The sequence below is a fragment of the Egretta garzetta genome, unplaced genomic scaffold, assembly GCF_000687185.1.
Source record: "Egretta garzetta isolate BGI_Z169 unplaced genomic scaffold, ASM68718v1 scaffold207, whole genome shotgun sequence".
Lineage (NCBI taxonomy): Eukaryota > Metazoa > Chordata > Aves > Pelecaniformes > Ardeidae > Egretta > Egretta garzetta.
Window position 1 is genome coordinate 1,388,468 of NW_009260185.1, and position 22,422 is coordinate 1,410,889.

The 22,422-nt window shown below is 45.2% G+C and overlaps 1 protein-coding gene across 4 annotated transcripts in view; it reads left to right on the plus strand.

Moving 5' to 3' along the window:
- The window catches only part of KCNJ5 (potassium inwardly rectifying channel subfamily J member 5), a 64,444-nt gene that overhangs the window by 14,723 nt on the left and 27,299 nt on the right, over positions 1–22,422 (plus strand). For 2 of the 4 annotated variants that reach the window (XM_035897458.1, XM_035897460.1), the window contains exon 2: positions 2,449–2,626. The gene's annotated coding sequence lies outside the window, so the exon portion shown is untranslated. Of the gene's footprint in view, positions 1–1,630; positions 1,739–2,448; positions 2,627–18,690; positions 18,760–22,422 lie in introns of those variants that run through there. The other 2 variants (XM_035897457.1, XM_009642124.2) reach the window with 2 other exon arrangements.

Here is a 22,422-nt window from a genome sequence, read left to right on the forward strand (position 1 = left end):
TTGCAGCATCCAGTCTCCCTGTCTTGCTGCTTATATCAAAGTCATATCAGAATCAAGGACTGCCGAAGAGAGCTGGCCCTCCTTTGAATCAATTGTAAGTATATCCAAGAATATAAGCCCGCCTAAAGCAGCCCGTTAGTCCTAGGGGTACATCTAAAAAGAATCTGATTTACACCATCCTCCGTGCCCACTTTATCTTTTTGATGGACACGTTAGCAAAGGGACCAGACCTATATCAAAGTCATATCAGAATCAAGGACTGCCGAAGAGAGCTGGCCCTCCTTTGAATCAATTGTAAGTATATCCAAGAATATAAGCCCGCCTAAAGCAGCCCGTTAGTCCTAGGGGTACATCTAAAAAGAATCTGATTTACACCATCCTCCGTGCCCACTTTATCTTTTTGATGGACACGTTAGCAAAGGGACCAGACCTGCTGGCACTGGCAAGCTGACACAGGCAGCTTTCTTCTTGGACCTGGCAAGGTCATCATTAAGTATTTATTCCTGATAGCGGATCTGAGCACTGAACGCAGTGGCTATGCCTCCAAAATGTTGTAAGCACACATATGATCTAGCCAGCTTAATGTGAGTACCTAATGAAGAAGTCCTCTTAAGTGCCTAACTTTCCTCTGTAGTGAGAAGGGAGGGAGGGTTCATCCTTCTGCTTTTTAAACTGGGTGAACCAGGATGGCTCCAGCCACCCCGACAGTGATATGACAAGGATGTGTTCTATCCCCCTATCCCCTCCCTTGCTTCCCCCACAGCCTGATTTTTAAGGGAAGGAAACGTGTCCTCTGACATAAATGGGATGTATGGACTCTATAGGAGTCGTTGGTTACTTAAGGGACTAAGTCACCTCGGAAAGACTATAGCAGGGTGCTTCCAAACCTCTGCCTGAAAATTGGATCTCATTATGCTTTGTGTATGTCTTGTAGAGTTTGCTACCTGATGTGGTCTGCTGCCGAGCAGCCCTTGTGTTACTTGAGTGCACCTTGGAGTCACACTTGCAATAAGGTTTCAGTGATAACAAGCAGTAGCTAATTGCATCCAGGAATGTTGCTCGTGCTATGCCATGTATGCATGATTTGAAAAGACAGGCTGCAGTTTCCCTTCACAAAGCTGACATGAAGAAATAATTCATTCATGAGAACACAGGCAAATGAATAAATGAAAGAACAGGCACTGCAGCAGTGGAGACTCGAGCAAATCATGTTTTCTGAAAGGTCAGGAGTGTCTGAGGTCCTCAAAGGTTAAAATACTTACTTCACATGTGTAAATAAAGGATTTACAGCAATAAAGCCATTACTGTCGTTGTTAGCAATTAATATTGTAGTTAGTACCGCACACAAAATTAATCCATGACTGCATTTACTGGGGGAGACTCTAAAGACTTCAGCTGACTGGAGAGCAAGTGATGTGTCTGGTATAAGCAAACACGGGTAAGGTTTTGGTAAATTTACAGGAGTAGCATTTCTTCCTGCCCTACATGCGTGGAGGCAAGAGGCCAGCCCTGGCCCACAGTCACTCCCTTTCTGCCGCTTGCTAGAAACACGGCACTTGTAAAATAGCTCTGTCTAGACAAAAACGTTTGCCAGTGCTAAAGAAAATGTCATCATTTGATATTTTTGCAGTGCCAGACTAATGCCACGACTAGACTGTATCTCCCATGGCACCTTCTACTGTGACAGAGAAGTCCCATGCAGCAGATGAGCCACCTCACCTTCGGGGTGCGTCATCGGGTACGCAGCTGTGCTGGGTATCTTGCCTCTGGAGAACAGAAAACTGGGAGCTAAGCTGTCTTTATACAGCAGGATTTCCCAACAGAACTATTTTTATCTTCAGACAATTAGGTTTCCACTGAAAATATTAAATTTTCAATAGGAAGTGGCTCTGGGAGAAATTATTTCTCAAGCAAATTTTATCTTGGGGGATTTTTTTTCTTTGGTCAGAAAAAAAAAAATTCTCATTGCAATGGACTTGTGTGTGATGTGTCGTTGTGGTTGCAAGAGAAAAAAATTAAGGATTTAAGTCACCAATAGTGTTGCCCTCGTTTTGTATTCTACTTTAAGAGAATTAATGTTGATTTACTGAGAAGTCTTGAAATAAAACGTTTTGCTTTTTGTCGAAACTTTCTAAAGGAGGAAGGCAGGTTTTGTCTAGTTGCTTTTCCTCTCTGTTGCCAGAAAAAGGCCTGGCACTCTAAATATGTGAGAAAGGCAGACTGGAATGAGTTCTTACCTGTGTGACCGAGAGCAGAAGCTATCTATAGCCAAAGACCTCTCTTGCAGTACGATGTGGGCTGGGGAGGCAATACTGCATAAACACCAACCATAAAAGTCACAGGGAAAATGGACGGAGTCATGTGAGCCAATTCGCGTTCCCTCATTTTGCTGTTCTTTGCTGAAGTATTTAAGGGGTTGAATCATTAACTCGCAATTTGTTTCTACAGATTGGCAATGTCAAGTCTCAGTCACCAGCATGGTGTGGCAAAAGGGCTTTCTGCAGGAGCTCGGGAGGCTGAGAGGCAGCTGACTCGGGCATCGGCGACATGGCTAGAAGACAGCCATCACCCAAGCCAAAACCACCTCCGTGGTGGTTGTGACCCTGCTTCAGCACCTCATCTCAAGGTATCTCAGTACTCAGCATTACCTTGTCCTATAAAAGCTTCTGTTCACATGCACTGTCTTTCCAAAGTGTCACAAGTTTAAACTGATAGTGGCTTTGTACCACCCCGAAAAGGACCCAGCTCTGGGTGTGGGGAAGATTGCTGACAGAAAACATCTAGCGCTCTTGCAACAGCTTTCAATGCAGTTGGGAAAAGGTTCTTGCTTACTCAAGGCAAAAAGTTGTTCTCTTTGCACCCTGTGCAGTGCTAAAGGAGCAAAAGCAGAAAGCAAAGAGTCCAGAGGAGGGCAACAAGGATGATGGGGGGACTGGAGCATCTCCCCTAGGAGGAAAGGCTGAGGGAGCTGGGCTTGTTCAGCCTGGAGAAGAGAAGGCTGAGAGGGGATCTCATCACCACCTACAAATATCTCAAGGGTGGGGGTCATGAGGATGGAGCCAGACCCTTCCCAGTGGTGCCCAGCGCCAGGACAAGGGGTCATGGGCACAACCTGAGACATAAGAGGTTCCAGTTGAACGTGAGGAAGAATTTGTTGACTGTGAGGATGCCCAAGCCCTGGCCCAGGCTGCCCAGGGGGGCTGTGGAGTCTCCTTCTCTGGAGATCTTCAACCCCAGCCTGGACGAAGTCCTGTGTAACATGCTCTAGGAGACCCTGCTTTAGCAGGGGGGTTGGACTGGGTGATCTCCCAAGGTCCCTTCCAACCCCTGCCATGCTGGGATTCTGTGATTGCTGTGATATAAAGTCTTCTCACAGTAGTTTGCATCACAGGGAATCGCCGATTCCAGCTCCAGAGGAGCCGTGTGGTCCCACTCTGCATGCTCCGTCAGCCTTAGGGCAGGATTTGAGGTACTATTTGCCAGGTCTGTAATAGTCCCCCTGTGTGAACCTGAGGAGGCGGAGGGAAAGGCAGGAGGGATCCACCTAACCCGGATAATACTGCAGTAGGAAGATTTCCTTTGAATTCTGCCCACTGTGTTTTGATGATGGAGACTGCACATAGCATGGCGGTCCTCCAACCAGGTGTTTGTAAGTCACGGTAGGAATTGTACGCTTGTAGTAGTCTTGCTCTGTCACAATCTGTCACTTGCTTATAGCACCAGGGTAAACAGCGTGGTGGGTGCTTACCCCAGTCAGCAGTTTGGGAATATTTTCATGTAGTGTTGAGAACACCGTCCTATTGCAGTCCTTCGCTTCAGCGAGGCTGTAATTTCAGTATCCTGGTCTCTTGTGGTTATCAAGGGGACTTTGATTTCTAAACTGGCAAAAACCCCCACTATGCTGTGCTGGTTTGTTACCAATAAGCCAATCACAGCAGCGTAGATAGGACTATCACATTGGTTTTGATAAGCCAGATTCAAATCCCCGCTTTACCAGGTTCCCACTGGAACCCCAGCTCTGAGTGTTTCTCAGTTAGTAAGATTGAGAGAAAAGAATTGGAGGTGGACCAGGTGATGTGATAGGTGGTAGCTGCATTCTGCAGCAGTAGCCTGAGCCTTCACCTGAAATGGTTAAGGACATGGAGGGGAGAAAGTGGGATTCATTGGTCTGGAAACAGGCAGTTGTGGAGCTGTAGTCCTGACTCTGTGCTCTCAGACTGTTTCCATTGCTTTCTAACTCATGTTACCTGTCTGCTAAGGAAATAAGGATAATTCCACTACTTTACACGCGACTCTGAGGCTGTTTTAATGTTGATAATGGCTTTTCATGATGTAGAGTGTTATTTTATTCCAAAGCAGCTTTTGGATGGCCCTGCCCTGTTAGAGTAGCATGTTACTGAAATGATCCCTGAGCACAGCTGTCACTTATAAAGTAATCTGACATCTTTCAGGAGCAATTGTGTGCTATAAATACAAATTATTGCTATTTTTTCCCATGTAGAAGGCAGTTCTTTCATACTTTATTGCTTTCTCAGGGTAAACAAAGAACAAAGCGAGGAAGGCTTTCTCTCAAGATGAAAGCGTGGGTACCGGTGTAGTGCTCTGGGTAGTTTCTATCACTGAACTGTGTGTAAAGCAGTTCTCTGTCTTTGCATGTCTCAGCTGCCAGAGATTAAAGGCATGCTACACTGCAGCCTAAGTTCTGCGCTGCTTATTACTTAGCACTTCTCATCCCCCTTCGTTTAATAACCAGTACTCTCATATGTTAATCCCACATACAGAGTTTATGGAGCTCTGTTCTACTGTTAGTTCTTTTGCTACTTCTCTGCCTCTTCGCTGGTTCCCTGCCAGTTGCTTTGATTTGTCATTGTTTTGCAATCGAGCTGTCCTCGTTTCTTGAATTTCTGTACTGAGGATCGTAGCTTCTCTTAGACAGGAATATTAACAGGTCATTTCCTACGTGAGTGTGTGCTAGGTTCCTCTGACCGTGTCCTGTCTGTCATTCAGAAGTTTTCCGGCAGATGTGTTGAAAGGAGCATCGTTCCAGACTTGCTCTCTGTTAACAGGCATTTTGGACTTTCCTTGAACTTGCTTTTTGCCTCAAAAGTATAAAGAACTGTTCTGATTGCTGTAATCAGTCAGGTGGGCTACAGCTGGTAACCTAGGGAATGGGAGCATCTGGGAGGGAGAATGGAGCCTCTTAACTCTTACTGTACATCTAAAAAGCAAAGAAACCAATGAGGAAACCATAGAATTGTTAAAAAGGGAACCGATTCATTGCCTTCCTGAATAGATGCATGTTTTCTTCTACCTTTTTGGATAATATAGGCTCTCTCCTATAGGAGGTCCTTTATGTGTCTGTTCATCTGCCGTGCTGAGCTTATATTGAACCACATCATCTGCAACCTGTTGATCTTCCATGCTCCTTTTTCTGCTCACTGGGCCTGCGAGTCTGTCCTATAGCAGCTGGAATGTAGATTGGCACTTGCTGGCTGATGCTGTGTGTGTTTAATCAGCTGAGGTTCAGCAATAAGAGGGCTGGTCACCAGCAGTTCGGAAGATTTCTTTTCAGCATATAGTGCTGTGATCACAAGTGCTGGCATCGCTGCAGACTTTGATCGACGGATTTTGTCCTGCCTCTGGTTCCAGAAGCCTGATTTCTGGGATGTTCAACCAAGCTGTCTAGATACATCTTGTCCCATTATGGTCTCACCTCAATAGTTTCCTTCCCTCAGCTCTTCTTGGCTGCTGCATGGTGACGTGGGTAACAGCCATCATTCCAGGGCCTTTGGTAGGGATGTATAGCAGAGCCTGCAGCCCCTGCCATGGCTTTTAAAGTCAGTTTGTGGTCCTGAAACATGGGTTGTGAAAAAGCCTGACTTCAGAGACTTCCAGCTGAAGTCAGCTGTATTAAAGACATTAGGTGCTCTTTCATACAAGGTCTGATGAAGCACATTTTGTCCGTCTGAATTAGAGTCCGCTTGCGCCTAGCAGATTGGTTAAAATGTTCCTGTGATTTATTACAATTGAATGCTGTGAAAACTAAACAAATTTCAGGAGCAAATCTTGAGGATCAAATTTCAGTAGGCGGCTGTTTGTCTAATGTCCTACTTTTTTCACATCTCCTGCAGAAAGCAAATAGCTTCTAGTTACATGAGCACCTGAAATTCCCTGAAATTATTCTCTGAAACACTGAAACTCAAAAATTGCCCCTTTTAAGTCTAATTTCTGCTTTCAGGGGCATGCACGGTGCCCTTTGAAGGTATTGAGGAACACCAGATGCAAATCTGAAGACAGGGACAGAGTCTGCTGTCCCTGGGGTATGCAGTATTTCACCAGCAGAGCTCTTTCTATTCCAATCCTTCAGTTACTTCTGCGTTCCTAATTATTTCTATAAGTGTAATTGACTTGCAAGACATTCTTGGCTTTCGGTATGCATTGAGTGAATTATTGACCCATCACATGGGTCATTGATGTGAAGAGATGTATGAAGAAACTGGGTGCAAAATAGCTACTTTGCATTCTTAATAGCAAGTGTAAGCCATTAATAACTTTGCTGCTTGATGCACTCAGAGCCTGCACAATTTTAGTTTGACATGCATACGGCTGAGTTCATCCTCAGTGTAATTTGAAATTCATTGGGCATGGACTTCATCTACTTATGCTACTTTAAAATCTTTCCTGTGTTGAGAATGTGATATGCTAATTCCAGAGTTTATGGCTGACTTGAGATGTTACATTTGAAAAATCAAATCCAATTAAATCAACTTATTACCAAGGTCAGAGACCAGTATTGGGCACATTCTATTCCTTGCTATTTTGCAGCAAAGAAGAAACTTAGTGAGCATATTGTGTCTCAACCCATAAACAAACTACTCTGCCCTAATAAGAAGGTTTCTGGCTGCAGGACCTAGGAAACATAGTCAAGGTATAAAGCATTCCCTGGACAGTCCAAATATCTGAGCTCAGCTCCTGGCTTTTCACATTTTTTGTATGTATTATGGGATAAGAGTTCTCCCCTTTGTGTCTCTTTCCCCATCTACTTGTAAGATGGAAGCGAAACCAGGGTGTTGGGTGGATAAATTCAATGGATGCAAAAAGCTTTGAGACCTGAATGTGTTGCTGTGGGCTGGCAGCACAGAATCAGCTTGCTGTAGTCAGAATTTTAATGGAACTCAGATTTTTAGGAGAATATAAATGAGAGATGCCCAATTGCTATCTTGGCAGAAACTTGTTTATTATCTAAGACGACAAACCTTTGCATGCATAATATCTTGATATTCTCATCAAGGAGTGAAACAGAGGGGAATATGCTATGGCTTTTTGAGATGCGCAAATATTAAGCCTATTTGCAGATACTTTTGCAAATGAAAGTCTTAAGTTTAGATTTATTATGAGTTCCTGCACTGTGCAAGTCTTTGTAATTAAACTACACTATCACCAAGTGCCCAGTGGCTCTTTCTACCTCTTATTGTTCAGCATCTAATGCATTTCCTGCAGGAGGCCCTTGTGTTCCAGACAAAACCAGAGAGAAAAGTGAGACGAATGCTGAGTTCTTAGATACCCTTTACAAATAGCCTACGATCTCGTTTCCAGTGGAAAGCTTAAATCTTGCTGGAATCTTCTGCAATGTCAATCCATTCCACCAACCTGAGGGAACTTATTGAAGTGCCCACCTTAATAGCTCAGGTGTCTCGGAGTTCCTCTCAGTCATTAGTAACTGCTGTCTCAGGGTGAATTTCTTCCATCGGATTACTCCTCTTGAACTCACCTGTGTCTCCAGCTACCCAAGACCCCTATTCTGAGTTCAGTTTCTGCTTCTGTTCGGTGCCTAATTTGAACCTGGGACTAAATTGCTTCCAAAAGTGAGGCTCCTACCTCAGTTATTAACAGGCATTCTAAAATCTTGTATTAGTTGCCCTGGTTCATGCAGAATTCAATTATATAGCAGACCTCAGGATGTGATTTGAGATTTCCAGAGTCTTAGTACAGGGGCGTAAACCCAGTGAAGGATTTACTCTCACCTCACTTTACCCCTCAAAATGTTTGAAAAGCCCAGGCAGCTAATTTGGGAGATACTGGAGTTGGAGTGTATATGAGGACTGGAGGAGCTGTGCTTCACAGCATCTCATCTCACCTGCCCACCAGCAGGTTGTGTGAGCAACCTGGGTGACAAGATTGGACATAACCTCCATGTTTTAGATGAATAAAGGAAGTGAGATTAACTTCCTTGGTTTATCTCTTGGTATTAGCAAATATTCACATACAGGGTGGCCGTTCAGATCACAGAAGTCGTATCCTGTGGTGCAAGTGTCATTGTATAACTGCTTGTTTTTCTCTTTGGGACAGAAATTCCTAGGGCTTCAAGTGATATCCTGCTGTCTGTTACCCATTCTGTGGTTCCTCTGTGCACATTTCTCCCTACAGCACAGAAGGTGGTTGAGAGAGTTTATTAAAGTATGAGCCAACCTAAATTACTTTGCATTTATCATGGGCAACTGCAGAGAGAGCACATTCACATGTCAAAATCCTGGATTGCGAAACAAATAAAACCATCTTCCCTCTGTGAGCACTCAGTATGGAGCGTGCACACTCATTAGCCACCCACAGCCTAAATGTGGTCCAAGTTACCTGTTCTGTAGAAAAGCCTTGTGAAGATATTCGGGGTGGGCTGACAAAGAACTCTGAACCTTAACTAAAAAGCTCCTTCTCCGGTACGCAGGCTGAACTACAGCCCTGTTTCACGGCTGAGAAGTAGAGCCTCGGGGTAGATAGTGCCAGAACATCTTTTGGTGGACTGTGCTGCTGAGGGAACAGACAACTGGCACTTCCATAGCAACTGGGCTTGGAAGGTAAATCTACATTCCCGTGTCAAACTCCCCTCATTCCCACTGTAGTCCAGAGACTTAAGGATGCACCTTAGTTATCGAGTATTAAGGTGAGCTGCTGCTTACAGTTGAAAGGCAAGAGTAGCTTTCGGGTGCAGGATGCTCTGAGCTCCATGGGTGGAAAGTGCTTTCACCATGACCACCCCCCCCTTCGAGAACCATCCCACTACCCCAGAATATTGCTGCTTACCAGCTATAGGGGTGGCTCCACAGAACTTCTGCCAAGAAATGTGAATTCCCAGAGCTGCTCTCCGTTACATTTCTCCTGAAACAGTCGAGGACAAACAACAGATCTGGACAGAGCTGGAAACCAGCAAGAAACTCTGTGAAAGGAGAGGAGGCATGAGAGCCCCTTTCCGCCACCTCCCAGCCCCCCGTCTCCTTCATACCCAAATACAAATCCCTGCCAAATTACGTCTCATCGGCTGTATCGGCCCGTGCCAAGGCTCTTATGCAAAGGCACCTATAAGGCCGTGCATGGGAGGAGAGCTTGCTGCTGCTGACGCTGCCCAGCACGAGCTCTTCTGAAGTTTGTATAATGCACGTAGCACTGCTCGGGAGCCTCTGGCGTGATTAGGTATTAGCCGAAAGGATCAGTCCCTGGGCATTGCTCTATCTGGATTAAAACTGAGCTGGCCAGGCGCTGTAGTGCATATGTATAATGCTTGTTAATGACCAAAACTCTTTTACACTACGCTTTATTGGGCTTTTAAAACAGAATTTAAGAAAACAGTGGCAGTTATTAGATAAGCACCTATGGAAAAAGGCTGTGGTATAGGAAATGGAGGCAATCAGTACGGAAAGGGCACCTGTTACTTCCTGATCGCTCAAACCACTACTTTCTTATTTTCATAATTTGATTCCATAATGGTGACTTTCCCCCTCTTGCCCAGCAAAGTTGCATCATGCAGAAAATTGGTTTGTTTAAGTAAGAACTCTTATGGTGTCTTTCATCAAATGTTCTCTGAGAACATTACTAATAATTCATTAAAGGGGCACTGTCAGCTGGAACGCTTTTAATTACCATTTTCTGACAAGTCAACCCTTAAGTGGTATGCCCTGATTTTTAAATTTATTACTAACGCATATGCAGATTTGTCTTTTTCCCTGCTGATGTTCATATGGGTTGAGAAAAGTAATTGACTGTGAGATTAAGGAAGTGAACCATGCACTACATGTTGTCATGCCCACAATGGAAGATAATTTAAGGGTGGGTACTTTTTTTTTTTAACAGTAGTTTTGAGAAACTCCTTACTGTAGCCTCTGAGCACCTTGGTGCATCTGAACGTAGGGAACTTCTGCTACGTGCACCTCACTGCTGTGAAACTGAAACACGCTGAGCTCAAGGTATAGCTGTGAAAATAGTTAGCTGCTACTCGTTAACTGTCTGCGTAGACATGCTTAGGCTGTAAGTAACTGAAGTGAAGACAGGCTGGCTGATACAAATACAGGTTTAAAACAACAGTTACCACACAACAGCCAATACGCTGTAAACGTCTATCGGCTTTTCTCACCCTGGTTCGTTTGCATAGCCGTACTTTGAGGCCCTTCCAGCCCCATGTCACTGTCAGAAATAGCGCTCAGCATTCCCAGAGAAGAGTTATGGCTGAACTGCCATCTTCTGCCTTCCGTACCTGAGATGACTACAGCAGATGCAGAGATTTTCTCTGACAAATGTTTTCTCAAGCCTTTTTGGTGGGAGCAGGAACTGAAACGGGGAACTATCAAGAGGGTTGCCCAAGGAAAGGGGTGAGCCCGGGAGTAAGCAGGCTAGAATCCAAATGTCCTGTTCCACAAAAAAGGACTACAGTTCCCCTGCTGTAGGCATTAGGTGACAATTTTGCGCAAGGAAACAGCAGGGACAGTCTATCTGTATCTTCTCAGTCAGCTATCAAGAAAACAGTATGGCTCTGAGCCTCTTACCTTGTGTCCTAGGCAGTAAAGGTGACTGCAGAAAGGAGATGGGAGAAAAAACTGCCCGGCTTCGTGTCCCCTAGACCATGCAATTTCCACAGTACTTTGGTCCAACAGCTTCTGTATCAAAGGAAGAGAGCCCAAGGCCCTCTTTGGCTTTTATGTGTGGCTGTGTCAGCTCAGACTGGTTGCCAGCTCATCTATATGCAATGGCTCATTAGCATTGTGGCTGGGTTTATATATAGAATGTGAAAGGCAGAGGAATGGCTGCTGGATGGATAAAAAACACAGCAGAAGTGTTGAGCCAGGGGAAGCAGTGCAATATTACCTGCAGAAGCTGACGTTACTCCATCATCTGAGTCGCTTGTCCCATCCCACCAGCACAAGCACAACAGAAGTACCTTGACTACTTGTGAGGATCGGGCCTTTTCTTTGCATGGGCAGCGTGGTTTGGGAGAGAAACAGATGCCGCTTGAGACTCCCAATGCTCTGCAGAATGCTTTGCAGTTTGATTTATTGGGTCTGTGCTATATTAGACGTGTGTGCCCTTGCCCAAATTCCTGCTTAGGCTTTCCTTCCTAGATCTGCACCAAAACTCAGAGTCCACATGAACTCTTTGCAGAGGACTGACTGCGGGAGTTAACTCATTGCTGTAAAGTTGCTGTTTCTCTGCGTTGCTGAGCAAGAAATGTGCATCTCTTGTATTTCTCAGTCCTTTGGTGGGGTGCCTTTGCATCCTGTTGATAAGGGACAGAGTGACATAAGCCTGGAATCATCCCACTTACCTACAGGCGCACCAAAATTAGGTGTCTAATAAAGCCATTTCTTCTGGTTCCCTCTCACATTCAGAAGGCATTTCTTCTCACTCTAGGACAGGCATCGAAGGATCCATTGGCCTTGTAGAGGTGCCCATCCTTCCCCATCAGTAGAGAGGACTGAGATGGCTGGAGCAGTTTGTATCCCTGTCTTATGAAGGCCTACTGTAAATAAATGAGTTCTACCCTCAACATGAAAATCCCCAGACTGGAAGCTGCTCTTCCCTTGGTTATACAGCAATAAGAACCCAGTGCTTCTAGCCACCTACCAGGGACAGGTGGAGGATGTCCTGCAGGCGGGATCCTCTGAGTCTGAGAGGAGGTGGGGAACAGGTTTTCTATGTTACAAGAAGGTATTTAACACTTGGGCAGAGCCAGATCTGTTCACACAGTTGAAACCAACAGGAGCTTTGTGACTCAGTGACGCAAGCGTTGCCCCAGAGTGTTCTGAAGACAAAGCACACCGATATAAGGAATTAAGCTCCGTTATTAGCCATCCTATTGTTTTAATAGCTCTGTCATTAATAATAAATTTGATAATACTCAAGCAGCACTTTCCATCTCCAAAGCATGTTAATCCATCTGTTACACCTCTTAACTTTCCTGTAAGGCAGGTATGCTGCTAGTGACACCAACACCTATAGGTTTTTATAGCACCAGGAACTGATGATGGAATTGTTCCAGGTACTTTTACCAGGAGCAACTTGATGCGGTATACTCCGAAATAATCTGGTTATTTTTATACTGTGCCTAGCACTTTGCCCTGGTGAGACCCCACCTGGAGCACTGGGTCCAGTTCTGGGCTCCCCGGTTCAAGAAAGATGAGGAACTCCTAGAGAGAGTCCAGAGGAGGGCAACTAGGATGATGGGGGGACTGGAGCATCTCCCCTAGGAGGAAAGGCTGAGGGAGCTGGGCTTGTTCAGCCTGGAGAAGAGAAGGCTGAGAGGGGATCTCATCACCACCTACAAATATCTCAAGGGTGGGGGTCACGAGGACGGAGCCAGACTCTTCCCAGTGGTGCCCAGCGCCAGGACAAGGGGCCATGGGCACAAACTGAAGCAGAAGAGGTTCCAGTTGAATGGGAGGAAGAACTTGTTGACTGTGAGGGTGCCTGAGCCCCCGAGCTCCTTCTCTGGAGACCTTCAACCCCCGCCTGGACGCTGTCCTGTGCCCCCTGCTCTGGGTGAGCCTGCTTGAGCAGGGGGGTGGCACTGGGTGAGCTCCCGAGGGCCCTGCCAACCCCTGCCATGCTGGGATTCTGTGAATCTGTGAATCCTGTCCTTTTCACTTATTGGCAGTTCATGATGGTGCAAATTAATTTTCTTGCATCACACAACATACTGCAGATTGTTTAACATAATTTTTCAAAGCGGCAATCTAGTTCTCCTGCAATGAAACTCAATGGGATTTTTTTCCCTCCAGCTTCAAAGAGCATAGTTGAGCCCTTAAAGGGATTTGCTTCTGTTAAATATTATCCTCAAAACTGAGAAATTAAAAGCAAAAGGGCTTTCTTCCTTTTTCCTCTAAGACATGTCAAAAGAATATTATAAAAAAGAATAGCTTTCCACAGCTTTCAGAGACTCCCTGAGTGAATTTCAATTGCAGGTTTTTAGGGAAGAGTGTAATTAACAACTTTATTCAGTCTGAAGCCAGAAAATTCTTTCTATATTTGGCATGAAAAAAGCAGAGCAGGAGGAGGGGAGTAAATGACCTAGATTTTCAGAAGTGACAAATGACTCGTAGGTGCTCTGTCTGAGACCCCTTAAATGGCAGAGATTCTCACTGCAGAATGACTTCTCTTTATTGTACCTAACGTTGGACATTCAAAATTACGCAAGACACTCTTGGAAACCTGGGCTATTGTTTGTTAAACTGAATGTTTTATTCACCTAGGCTAACATGTCAAAAAAAGCATCCATAACCAAGCAATTAAATCTCATTTTCAGAAGGGACCTCGGTGTGCCAGCAGCTCTCCTTATTTGCAACCGTCTCCCCTTTTCTGAGCTTGCTTCATTGTTTTCCTGGAAAATGTGTGCTTTGGGAGCATCTCCCGTAAAGCAGAAATGGGGAAAACAAGGTGTGACTGAGCTAACGTTTTCAGAATGTCCCTTGCTATATTTGCAATTTTTTCTCGTTTTTCAGGGTTCTGTTTTCCACGATAAAACCAACGTTTTCTATAAAAAGCAAGTCCTCTACGAGAAGCCTGTTTGCCTAATAGCAGTTTTTCTGTATAAATGTTGATAATCTCTGTTTTGTCAAAGGAAAAAAGATTTAATGCCTTTATCTTTTGGAATGATTATTTATAGAAGGGGAGGTCTCCCTAAGATGCAATCAAAGTTACATATTTTAAGTCTAGTAGGCAAGTCAGTACTGCAGGCAGTTGTTTATCCATTAACCTCAGTGTAGCTAGGCTGGCACTCTCCCAGTACTTATTTACTTTGTGCTTACCATGGGGAGGGATTTGAAATCCATTGCCATTTTATTCCGAGCCCCCAGAGAGATGATTCTGTCCTTCAGTTATGTTTCATTTTGTATGAGTAAAATGCTGAGCATATTCTAGATAGTAGTGTAGCAATGAGTACAGCAGCAAGAGGAGACTGAATATTCAGGCTGATGTACGTACAGTTGTGATTCATTCCCAAAGCTTTCTTTTCTGTGAACGAGCGCCATCATAGCTGAGAGAGAAATATGAGAACTGGGGTTTGCTCCTCTTAGCAGGGAGCGTCACCGACACCCATCCTTAAATAAATAGCCATGCGTGCCAGCATGCAGATAAGCCTGAAGAAAGTGTAAATCTCTGGGACAGCAAGCATCTGAAAGGGAAGAACGGTGTAACAGATGAAGTTGATTACACCCTTCATCCCTTCCAGCACCTTCACGCATTGCTCCTAATGAAAGTAAAAGGTTCCTAATCACTTCAGCCTTCCTTATTCTTAGACAGCAGGTAGCTGAAGCCCTTGGCCTCCTCTGCTAACTGTAATGACAAAATTTAAATGCATAGGCTATTTAAATTCAAGAACAAAGCTGGCTGTAGCGCTGGCTTGGCAATGCATGTGGAAATGCAGAAAGGCAGAGACCTGTGCTATTTAACTCCTTGAAGTCATAGCCAGGAGTTGAACAGCGACAGAGGCCTCGTTTGCAGCAAAGTATTTGCCCTCTTCTTTACAGAGCGGTGCAGGTGGGCTTGAGAAGGGGGAAAACAGGACTCGTGACTTCCCAGCCTGAGAGGGAGACTCGGCTGCCCGCTGATCAGTTGTTCTGTGCCTTTCAGGCATGTTCACACACTTAACTTTTCTGTGATTTTCAGAAAGCACGGGGGGTGGTGGCAAGAGTTTAGCACTGTCTTTAAGTTACTCTAAAACATCATGGCTGCAATGAAGATTTCCTGGAACAGTGTGACCTAGAGTCCCCCCCCAGCCCCCTGGCAAGCCTGCGAGGTAGAACACCTCTGCTGATAACGCCACGTGGGGAAAGTGGGTTTTATGCAACTGTTCATGGAGGAAATCACGCCAACTTCTCACTGGAAGTGGTAAAGCTCATTATTTGTATTCACTTGTAATTCAGCTGCTTGGCAGAGAAGGTTAGTGCCAGAGAGGTCCTTACGTCCCCTGAAAATGTAGGGCACGCGTGGACTGCAACAAAGACAGGTCTCTCCTTCCTGGCTGTAGTAAGCTGGGTGTTCAGCACCAGGCTGTGGAGCTGCTGGAGGGCGGCGGGGGGGGACACGGAGCAGGGCAGCTGGATCGGTGAGCTGCCAGCGCCTCCGAGCAGTCCTGAGCTGGGTAGAGGGTGTGTAATCACCCGTGCAGAATACAGCGAGCGATGTTAAGTCATGAGTCACTTCCCTTTTTTTAGTCACTGAAGCCTGCTTTTTAAAAGCTAAGCGTCCAGAGGAAGAGAGTAGACTTGTATTGGTAGAAAGCCCTATATTCTTCTATTGGCAGCTGTGCCCGTGTCACCTTGCCCCTCGTCTTCAGCACTCCAAAGCAATCTGTGATGGGAGTATGAGTGTGCAAAGCTACAAACCTAGGGATAGTTCTGAACAATGGCACTGGCATCTGACGCGGGAGTGTCTGGAATCTTTTTTCCTGCTTGAAGCTAGGAAAATAAAACTTTAAAACGCCATATGTAGGAAAGTGAAGTCATTGAACAACCAGTGTCACCGGTTAATGCCTCTTGATGTTTTGTTTCTAGATTTTCACTTAGGTTTGTCTAGTAGCACCAGGCTTCTGCATTAGACCTCTCATCCATCCCTCTGCTATATGCAGTGGTATTAAAAGTGGTAACTAGCTGTAAGTCAGTGACAACATTTATTAATGCGGTAGAAGAATGAGCACAGATGTCTCAGGTACACACTGTGCTCTAACAAGGGGTTTTTTTGAGCTGCAATTCATCAAATGGTATGAAGCCATAAAACGGGATCACACTTCATTTCATCCTCTCCGTGTTTCCCTTCTCATTGTTTTCCAAACAAACATGCTTCTGTAAACTCTAAAAACGTATTTGTGGAAGTTTAAGTCATTCTCAAGGGCATGAGATGTCTCTCAAATGCCAATCTCAAGCGGTTGTCCCTACATCAACCTTGGAGAGCCCCTGAGGCTGTCGGGTCCAGGTTGGCTGTCAGCACAGATGTGTCTAGCCGAAGGCTTTTTCTGGAGCGTGTGATATCCTGCTTGCCCGAGCAAACCTGCTAGCTTCATAAGGAGCGGGGTGGCACACGCTGCACAGCCAGGCATGGGGACGGTCTCCTCTCTGCCAGAAAGCTGCTAGATGAACAGGAGTAGGCAGATTAGGGGATAGCGTACTTACTTGCAGTTGCCTTTCTGGAGCTGTGTTAAATAACACCAGCAAAGTTCAGTTTCTGGAGAATAGAATATGAACTTTAGTTCTGAAGAACAGGGAACGGGGTTCTGGAGAACCGAATATGAACTTTAGTTGTCTGTGACTCGCTTTCTCCACCCTTTGTACTTTGCAGATGAAGAAAGGAAGAGTGCTATATAGATCCAACACTGCATCATTCTTTGCACAACAGTGACCATCCCTTGTACTGGCATCCTTTAAGGTCCCTTGACAATCCGAGTTGATCTTGCTGTTCCTCAAAAGCTCCCTACCATGCCTCTGGTGTCCTCTGAGGCAGGACCTTCTCAATGGTGGCCATGTCCCCCTTGGGATGTATCTCTAAGGTAATTGTTTGGGTCAATTGACAATTGACCATTTTAGCCTTCTCTTTCTTCCAGCTTCAGGAATTCATTCCATCTGCTGTCTGTCTACCTGACAGCCCTCAGCTGCATTTTATAGACTGCTAGACTCAGGTTTTGTTTGTTTGATTGTTATTACTGTTTTTATTTTGGACAATGTCCCAGTTGCCTAGCAATGTCAGTAGGTGCTTTGAAAAGAAATAGTAAAGCATAAGCTTTCTGCGAGGTAGAACATCATATTCTGCTTCACATCGAGTCTTTTTATCTGCAAGTCTCCATGGACTCTGTCCGCATTAATAAATTAAATTCACCCTCTCTTTTGGAATGCAGGGGAGGGAGAGAAAGATACAGGAAGCAGTCATCATCCTATTTTTCACAGATGGTAACCAAGGCAGGGAAAGGCAAAGCAAAGTAGAAAGCCTGGTTTGATATCCTGACCCACTGAAGTCAGAAATTGATCTCTCATGGGAGTCACGAAGAAAGCTGAGAGCATATCGCTTGAAAGAACCAGAGCTCCGTTGAATTCCCTTTGCAGCTAATGGGTTGGATGGAGCCCACAGTGTTCAGCAGAGTAAGGAGGAGAGCAAGTTGTGTGCAGTGATTATTTAGTTATTTCCCAAGAGTAGGAATATGGTCCCAGTGGCAACACAGACTTAAGACGGGGTAGTGAAGAAATCAGCACATCCTCTTTACATGCATTATGCTCTTTGTTCTGTTATTTCACTGGGAAGAGTTATCATGGATTGTTGTCTGGGTTTAGTTCAGAGTCCGGTGGAATGTGGCTTTGTGAAATTTAGGCAATGCCTCTATAGGGAAAGCTGGATCCAGGAGCCACGTTTGGACTTTTGAGCAGCTGCAAGAGTGCCTGAAGAGTATGCATGCCATGTAGGCAGCGCTACTGGGAGCTACAGCCCTCCCTCTGGTAAACCCACAGCTGACCCTTTACGACCAGTAATAACAGAGCTGGGTGGTAACTTTGTCCTTGCTTCGAAGGGCAGCAGAGTGCGTGGGGTGGGCAGGCTCACTTGTACCCATAAAAGTTGCCATTGATTTTTTTTGCGTGGTTGCTTTTATCAAAAAAATATGAAGCATCCTGGGTTTTTTCCCCAGCAAAGAACTGCAGGGACTTTGGCTACGGGCTCTCTTTACAGAAGTACATTTACTAGACAATCATGCAAAAACCCTGGGCCTTGCTTTTGAAGGTCAGGCCATTAGAAATAGCCACGTAAAGAATGGCTGTTTTACAGATGAGTGAGCCCATCAGAACGATCAGGAGGGCGGTAAGAACAGGCTTGATAGCAGAGAGCTGTTTCCACATTTGGTAATAGAGAGAAGCCTGGAGTATGTAGCCTGCTAGTTTTGCATGAGCAGTGAAAATGATCACGGTGTGTCCTCATGTATGTAAGGCTTAATGTACAGGCTGGAAAGAACGCGCTCTCTGAGGGGCAGTGGTATAGCGAGCACAGCTCTAGCTGGACTGTTCCTAGTTAAGCTTTGGACAAGTTGCTCTGGGTGACAGAGAGCTTCCTTCAAGAGGCAGCTGGCTTTAGAGCCTCTGCCTCAGTGCTGGAGTTTAGGAATTTAGCCAACGCTGAATGAGGCTGGCTCCTTATCTCTCTTGACCCGATAATGCTGTAACAGATTCAATCACTAGGTTAGGCAGCTGAAGACAGTCCTCTGTCCTTCCTCTCACAATGTGTCCATATACTGAAGTCTCTTTGTGCTGAATTTTCCCCTTTACAGCATGTTTTTGTCGTGTTCTCCAGAGCCATGAGGTGCTTTCTGAAGAGGAGTTTGATTTACACCCAGGCAGGCGCCTTCATCTCCCATAGCAAGATTTGCTGTAGGTCTCCATCACCCACACTGAGATGAACCTCGGCATTGCACAGCCTTTTCTGCAAGTGGTAGATGTGCCCAAACACGCTTGTCCTGCACAGTAACTCGTAAGTGCTTTCTAAAACTGTAAACTCATACACAGTCCTCATCCATGGGTAGAGTACTTCAAATTGGCACGTATCATTTCTATGAAAAATCTATAGAGAAAGACCTTGTTGCAGTAAATCTTCTTGGTCATGCTGAACCTTTGGTGCTTTCTTGCAAATAGGATGTGTGGGTAAATAATGTTTCAGAGAGATGTGTGGCTTCACCCTGGGAATGGTCAGGAGAGTAAAACACCAGTGCGGCTGCCCACCACCCTCTACTGGCCTGTGCAGGGACTGCTCGAGGTAATGCTGGCCCTGGATGTGGTGGGAAAATCTCATAAAAAGATGAAAGAAAGGTGGGGGAAAGGTGAAGCTTTTGGCAGAAAGCACTTCTGTTGGCATTTCCATGCCATACCTGCCCGAGTACCGCAAAGCTCTGTCCTCCTTTTTAAATTAGGGCCAGAGTCATCAATAAAAAGAAAAATATTATTATATACCAAAATAATTTTGCACGGCGAAGAGGAGAAATCAGAGAGGCCGAACTTTTTGTCTGGCTGTGGTGGTTTTGCTGAGTTTTTGGGGATGGGGTGGGCACAGAGGGGAGTGTAGTTCTGAGTTGGAACAAGGGTGATAGTAGCACTACATCTCTGTTGGCTTTGGTATTTTTACCTCAGATTTAACATAGTTCAGATGAGAACAACATCTGGTCTAGGTACACAGGGGAATTTTCTTGGCATCGGCTCAGAGTGCTGAATAAGTCCCAGATAAATCACCCAAAGCAATGATCGTAGCCTTTCCGGCAATTCAGTTTCAATAACTTTATTGTATGACAAGGTATATGCAAGTTGTCAGCACAAATGAGTTGGTTCTCTCTGAACGGGACGGTACTGACTCTGCCAGCTCCAGCGGTGTCGTTAGTGTGGAAACACCACAGCCCAAGGCAATTTAAGTGCTGAGATGACATAACCCAGTCATCTTCCTAGAAAATGTTATGACATAGAAAAGCCTGGGGAACTGAAACAAGCCTCACCGGAACAAAGACCAGGTCCATATGGCATCATATTTTCTGGGAAAACTTATTTTTCTGCTTTTTGACATGTCTACAATTCTGGTGTTATGCCTCATTTCCACCGGTACCTTCTGGGAAATCTAGTCAATAATTCCCTGCGTCTGCTCGTACCAGAGAGCAGTGCGACTCGTGGAGTCATCGGAGTTATTTCTGTGGTTGTATGGCACGCTGAGAACGTTCTATAATGGCCTGAGATTATAGTGATCTCCTTAATCTCGGGCTCAGATATATCAAACTGTGGATGAATTTCATGACTAACAGAAAAGGACATTTCATGCATTTGGGTGAAGCATCTTTTCTCATACGATTTTAGCACTAGGGAGATCTGAAAGTTTGAATTGGTGCATTGAGTGGCAAAGGAATAAGCCCCAGGCAAATCCAGCCAGAAAGGAAAGCTTCACTGAATGATTGCAGGGTAAATCCAGCAGTTTTGCTGCAACTTTAGTGAGCTGTTGCTGCACAAATTACAGCGTGTAAGGGGGTGTTCTAGCGACAACAATAGCGTAACGGAATTCAGCAGACTTCCAGAGAAGTTTGATGATTGCAGAGGACCCAGTTTGTCTCTCGGCAGCACAGTCTCTTTCTCAGGACTGCCTGAAAGGTCCTCGTCACTGATCTGCTGCATCATGGTTTCATACGGTTGTAAAGCAGGTCGCAGCAAAACTCATCTATTCATTCTTCAGGAGGATGGGAAGCACTTTAAGGAAGGTCTCCAAATTAAGGGTTCCCCAACAGTAATTCAGCGGTCTGCGTTCCAGGCACGACAGCCCGCTTAGAGACTGCATAAAGGGATGGGGTCTGGCAGGACTGAACAGCAGGGGTCTACATTCATTTTTCTGGGGAACTCAGCCCCCATGGTCTGTAGCATCATCTGCCTTAGGCACGCTGGTGTGCTGCCTAAGCGTGTCCATCACACGCCGACCCACGACTTGAGGGAAAGGGGGGTTTACAGCAGGAGGCTGCAGGCTGACATTGTGTATTTTTAGAGATGGCTGCAAAGCCTTGCCGTCACGGCCGCGGAGCGCTACGGCATGTTAGACTCACGGCAAATGCTTCACCCTCTCTGTTTTATGTGACTATGCAGCAATAACGAGCGGTAGGGAACCTACCCCATCCCCTTGCAGAGTAGGGAATATGGGGGAGGCAGGAACCGGGGGACCCAAGTCAAAGAGTTTTAGCACATTTTGTCCTTGGTGCTTTTGTCACTGCCTGCAGTTTTATATTTATGAACCTCTATCGGGAGGTTGCTCGATAGGTCTTTGGTTTACTCTGAACAGGCCTCTCTAGGGACAGTATGAACATTTGCAGTGTTATTGAATGTCACCTCTGTGCAAACTGAACAGAGGAAAAATATTCTGATAATAACTGTGAAATATATGGGAGGTGGTAGGCTTTCTGTCTGCTGATTTATTTATTTTTTTTAAATTATTTTTTTTTCCCTCTGATGAGAGCGTCAAGGTCAGCTGGCTCCATAGATACAAATATGCCAAGAACAAAATGTACAGATGCGCCAGGAGTCAGGGACACAGACATGCTGGCACTGTAAACAGACCTGGATCACGGCCAGCATTGTCAGGCAGCGAGCGTCCAGGAGTGTTCATAAAAAGGCACTTTATTACAGTGATACCAAGATTTTTCCCCTCCGTTGCATCATTAAACGTGAGTTATTCACATTTTTGTGGAAAAGCCTAGATTCAGCACAACCTCCAAATTGTATTTGGAGGATGGGGAGAGGTTTTATTCATGTACTACAGAATCCTACAGCAATATCTGAGCGCACGACAGTGTGGTTCCCTGAATAAGTGGCTGGAGTAGAAACCAGAAGACCGGTGCTTTTCCAAATTCTGCTGCTGGATTATTGTGTAAACATAGAAAAATCTTTTACTGTCGCTGTTGTGAGTTCCCATACACCCTCTCCTTTCCCTCCTAGATATGTTTCCTTTTGGCAGTTATTTGCTTGAACTAAATATCAACCAGGCAGGCAAAAGCTGGAAACATCTTCATCTAGCAGTCTTTGGCAGACTTAAAATATTAATGCATTTTATAGTGTACTTATTTTTCGTAACTGTCAGTTGTTGCTACCAAGGCAGGGAATTCCTTATAAATATTGAATGCTGCTGCAAGCTCTGGAAACAAAATTCTAGAAACGGTTCTCTTAGGCTCCCAAATGGCTGAAAAACTGCTGAAAGTCTTCCTGACGTTAGTAAATCACGTGGGAATCCAAGAGCGCAGACGTTACTTGTTGCTGGGATTTTCTAATAAACAGTCATAGTTTATTTAACCATTCCATGCAGATTACTTACTGGGCACTTTGGGGAAGAATGGAGCGATTGGTTTTGTTCTTAAAGACTCCCTAGAAGTTGTTGTAGTAAGATGCATCTCGGAAATTGGCTTGGGGGTCTGTTGCACGTAAAAGAATAAACTTTAATTGCAGAGGAGATCCAGCTTAAGTGCTGGGAATTTTGACAAAGCAAAAAATTCCCCTGGTAGAGCACGTCCAGCCCTTGCAGGGGAAAAATGGGCAGGCAGGGCCTGCTGCGGTCATGGGCGGGCAGCAGCCACTGCGCTACTCTATTATGGCAGGAGGGAATCACCATTTTGTTTTTTTTTTGGCC